Source organism: Schistocerca piceifrons, chromosome 2 (assembly GCF_021461385.2).
Source record: "Schistocerca piceifrons isolate TAMUIC-IGC-003096 chromosome 2, iqSchPice1.1, whole genome shotgun sequence".
In the NCBI taxonomy this organism is placed as follows: Eukaryota; Metazoa; Arthropoda; class Insecta; order Orthoptera; family Acrididae; genus Schistocerca; species Schistocerca piceifrons.
Window position 1 is genome coordinate 960,974,899 of NC_060139.1, and position 5,126 is coordinate 960,980,024.

General features: G+C 44.7%; 2 non-coding genes across 2 annotated transcripts; one reads left to right on the forward strand and one right to left on the reverse strand.

The window, feature by feature from the left end:
• Positions 1 to 347: 347 nt before the first annotated feature.
• On the reverse strand, positions 348 to 422 carry Trnas-cga. The gene has a single exon. It is a non-coding gene; the product is annotated as a tRNA-Ser (tRNA).
• Positions 423 to 1,299: 877 nt separating this feature from the next.
• On the forward strand, positions 1,300 to 1,374 carry Trnal-caa. Its single transcript has one exon. It is a non-coding gene; the product is annotated as a tRNA-Leu (tRNA).
• Positions 1,375 to 5,126: the final 3,752 nt, after the last annotated feature.

A 5,126-nucleotide genomic window follows, 5' to 3' on the forward strand; every position in this document is an offset into this window, starting at 1 on the left:
GTCTCCCTGCACGATTTTCTGTTTGAAAAGACCGTTGGACACGCAAACGCCCAAAAGGGGCTTGAAATGCTGTGTGATGTGATTGGAGTCTGGCGTACAATTTTGCACTCAGTGTGCGTTGGGTAACCACTAGAGTGTTCCTGCTGTCATACGAAATCGCACCATAGACCATAAGTCAGCGTGTACGTCCAGTGTGTCTAGCACGCAGACAGGTTGGTTGCAGGTCCTCAGCTCGATTCTTTCCACCTTCCTGGCCGTACACAAACATCACCTCGTCTTGAGAATGAGATTTTCACTCTGCAGCGGAGTGTGCGCTGATATGAAACTTCCTGGCAGATTAAAACTGTGTGCCCGACCGAGACTCGAACTCGGGACCTTTGCCTTTCGCGGGCAAGTGCTCTACCAACTGAGCCACCGAAGCACGACTCACGTCCGGTACTCACAGCTTTACTTCTGCCAGTAGTCGGGCACACAGTTTTAATCTGCCAGGAAGTTTCATATCAGCGCACACTCCGCTGCAGAGTGAAAATCTCATTCTGGAAACATCCCCCAGGCTGTGGCTAAGCCATGACTCCGCTATATCCTTTCTTTCAGGACTGCTAGTTCTGTAAGGTTCGCAGGAGAGCTTCTGTAAAGTTTGGAAGGTAGGAGACGAGGTACCGGCAGAAGTAAAGCTGTGAGTAGCGGACGTGAGTCGCGCTTCGGTAGCTCAGTTGGTAGAGCACTTGCCCGCGAAAGGCAAAGGTCCCGAGTTCGAGTCTCGGTCGGGCACACAGTTTTAGTCTGCCAGGAAGTTTCATATCAAAGCACACTCCGCTGCAGAGTGAAAATCTCATTCTGGAAACATACCCCAGGCTGTGGCTAAGCCATGACTCCGCTATATCCTTTCTTTCAGGACTGCTAGTTCTGCAAGGTTCGCAGGAGAGCTTCTGTAAAGTTTGGAAGGTAGGAGACGAGATACCGGCAGAAGTAAAGCTGTGAGTAGCGGACGTGAGTCGTGCTTCGGTAGCTCAGTTGGTAGGGCACTTGCCCGCGAAAGGCAAAGGTCCCGAGTTCGAGTCTCGGTCGGGCACACAGTTTTAGTCTGCCAGGAAGTTTCATATCAAAGCACACTCCGCTGCAGAGTGAAAATCTCATTCTGGAAACATCCCCCAGGCTGTGGCTAAGCCATGTCTCCGCTATATCCTTTCTTTCAGGAGTGCTAGTTCTGCAAGGTTCGCAGGAGAGCTTCTGTAAAGTTTGAAAGGTAGGAGACGAGGTACTGGCAGAAGTAAAGCTGTGAGTACCGGACGTGAGTCGTGCTTCGGTAGCTCAGTTGGTAGAGCACTTGCCCGCAAAAGGCAAAGGTCCCGAGTTCGAGTCTCGGTCGGGCACACAGTTTTAATCTGCCAGGAAGTTTCATCACCTCGTCTTGTTCCCGGCATGAATATCGGACCATTCTGCTGCTTACAGTGCGCTACGTCAATCGCACAGCCTGCAACACACAGGGAACACACGGTACGAGGTCAGAAGACCCGTGCCGGCCGCTGTGGCCGAGCGGTTCTAGGCGTTTCAGTCCGGAACCGCGCTGCTGCTACGGTTGCAGGTTCGAATCCTGCCTCTGGCATGGATGTGTGTGATGTCCTTAGGTTAGTTAGGTTTAAGTAGTTCTAAGTTCTAGGGGACTGATGACCTCAGATGTTAAGTCCCATAGTGCTTAGAGCCATTTGAACAATTTTCAGAAGACCCGTCGTTGGTCAGCGCTACCGACCGTGGCAACGATGCATTTCCGGACACATGTTCATAGGACCTTTTTTCGTCCATTCCCAGTCAGGAATCTGTCCCTACAGTTTGTCGGTTCTGTTAATGTTCAACGTGTGTAGCAGGTTTTATCAAGTAGACAGTGTGACAGGCCGGATACATATTTTACATTTCATTAAGTTATTGATGTTATTTTCCTTATATCTACTTCGCTAAAATCTTTGACATGCTTCGCATCTGTCACCACAGACGTCAGAAACTATCTGTGGTGGTGGTGGTGGTTAGTGTTTAACGTCCCGTCGACAACGAGGTCATTAGAGACGGAGCGCAAGCTTGGGTTATGGAAGGATTGGGAAGGAAATCGGCCGTGCCCTTTCAAAGGAACCATCCCGGCATTTGCCTGAAACGATTTAGGGAAATCACGGAAAACCTAAATCAGGATGGCTGGAGACGGGATTGAACCGTCGTCCTCCCGAACGCGAGTCCAGTGTGCTAACCACTGCGCCAACTCGCTCGGTAGAAACTATCTGTGATTTGGCACCTACTGAAATGTGAAACAATCACTAAGCTAAATGTCTCCAATTGCTAATAACCAGAGAGTAAATGCTAGTCGTTCTTCGGAATATGTTGGCTGTCGATAATTAGTGATCTGCTTTAAAATTTCCTCCTCGATTGTAACGAGAAGCCAGCGATGAGCGGCAACTGGCATATGTGTCGAGCTTCGGAACAATGTTAAGGCAAGCTGTAACTGAGTGTTCACTACACTACCTGCACACATTTCACGCTTACATACAAATTGAGAAACCTAAATTCTTCTTTCCCTACGACATTTTGCTTACTTCGTGGAAAGCAGTGCGCTCGCCATACAAAATAATCCCCTCTGAATATCAACGTTTTGCATCGTGGCTCTGACTATATAGCACCGTGTCCTGTCTGTCGATTATTAGCACCAAAAGGCAATAAGACAGAATTCATAGACTATCTACATCCACATCTACATCTACATGAACACTCTGCAAATCACATTTAAGTACCTGGCAGTGAGTTCATAGAACCACCTTCACACTTCTCTATTATTCCAATCTCATATAGTGCGCGGAAAGAATGAACACCTATATTTTTCCGTACGAGCTCTGATTTTCCTTATTGTATCGTGGTGATCGTTCCTCTCTATGTAGGTCGGTGTCAACAAAATATTTTCGCATTCGGAGGAGAAATTTGGTGATAGGAATTTCGTGAGATGATTCCGTCGCAAAGTAAAACGCCTTTCTTTTAATGATGTTCAGCCCAAATCCTGTATCATTTCTGTGACATCTCTCCCATATTTCGCGATAATATTAAACGAGCTGCCTTTCTTTGAACTTTTTTGATGTACCCCGTCAGTCCTATCTGGTAAGAATCCCACACTGCACAGCAGTATTCTAAAAGAGGACGGACAAACGTAGTGCAGGCAGTCTCCTTAGTAGATCTGTAACATTTTCTAAGTGACCTGCCAATAAAACACAGTCTTCTGTTAGCCTTCCCCACAACATTTTCTATGTGCTTCTTCCAATTTAAGTTGTTCGTAATTGTAATACCTAGGTATTTAGTTGAATTTACGGCTTTTAGATTAGACTGATTTTTCGTGTAACCGAAGTTTAATGAGCGCCTTTTGGCACTCATGTGGATGATCTCACACTTTTCGTTATTCAGGGTCAACTGCCACTTTTCGCACAATTCACATATTTTTTCTAAATCGTTTTGCAGTTTGTTTTGATCTTCTGATGACTTTAGTTGAATTTACGGCTTTTAGAGTAGACTGATTTTTCGTGTAACCGACGTTTAATGAGTTCCTTTTAGCACTCATGTGGATGATCTCACACTTTTCGTTATTCAGGGTCAACTGCCACTTTTCGCACAATTCACATATTTTTTCTAAATCGTTTTGCAGTTTGTTTTGATTTTCTGATGACTTTATTAGTCGATAAACGACAGTATCATCTGCAAACAACCTAAGACGGCTGCTCATATTGTCTCCCAAATTGTTTATACAGATAAGGAACAGCAAAGGGCCTATAACACTACCTCGGGGATCGCCAGAAATCACTTCTGTTTACTCGATGACTTTCCGTCACATAACTGAGACGATATTCCATACGCACGCAATTTCACTACGAGCCGCTTGTGTGGTACATGTGGTACAGTATCAAAAGCCTTCTGGAAATCCAGAAATACGGAATCGATCTTAAATCCCTTGTCAAAAGCATTCAACACTTCATGTGAATAAAGAACTAGTTGTGTTTCACAGGAACGATGTTTTCTAAACCCATGTTGACTGTGTGTCAATAGACCGTTTTCTTAGAGGTAATTCATAATGTTCGAACACAATATATATTCCAAAATCCTGCTGCATATCTACGTTAACGATATGGGCCTGTAATTTAATGGATTACTTCTACTACCTTTCTTGAATATTGGTGTGACCTATGCAACTTTCTAGTCTTTGGGTACGGATCTTTCATCGAGCGAACGGTTGTATATGATGGTTAAGTATGGAGCTAATGCATCAGTATACTCCGAAAGGAACCTAACTGGTATACAGTCTGGACCAGAAGACTTGGTTCTATTAAGTGACTTGAGTTGCTTCACTACTCCAAGGATATTTACTTCTATGTTACTCATGTAGGCAGCTGTTCTCGGTTCGAATTCTGGAATATTTACTTCGTCTTCTTTTGTGAAGGCATTTCGGAAGACTGTGTTTAGTAACTCTGCTTTGGCAGCACTGTCTTCTATAGTATCTCCATTGCTATCGCGCAGAGAAGGCATTGATTGTTTCTTGCCGCTAACATACTTCACATACGACCAGAATCTCTTTGGATTTTCTGCCAGTTTCGTTGTGGAAACTGTTATAAGCACCCCGCGTTGAAGTCCGCGCTAAATTTCGAGCTTCTGTAAAAGATTGCCAATCTTGGGGATTTTGAGTCTGTTTAAATTTAGCATGTTCGTTTCACTGTTTCTGCAACAGTGTTCTAACCCGTTTTGTGTACCAAGGAGGATCAGCTCAGTCGTTTGTTTATTTGGAATGAATCTCTCAATTGCTGCCGATACTATTTCTTTGAATTTAAGCCACATCTGGTCTATACTTATATTATTAATTCGGAATGAGTGGCGATTGTCTCTCAGGAACGCTTCAAGTGAATTTCTTGGATAGGTATATTTTTCGTTTATTTTTGGAGGATTTTGGGCGTTACAATATTCAGTCTCGCTACGACAACCCTGCGTTCACTAATCACTGTATCCGTTTTGATTCTCGTTATTAACTCAGGATTGCTTCCCAGAGTGGCTGAGCGGTTCTAGGCGCTACAGTCTGGAACCACGCGACCTCTACAGTCGCAGGTTCGAATCCT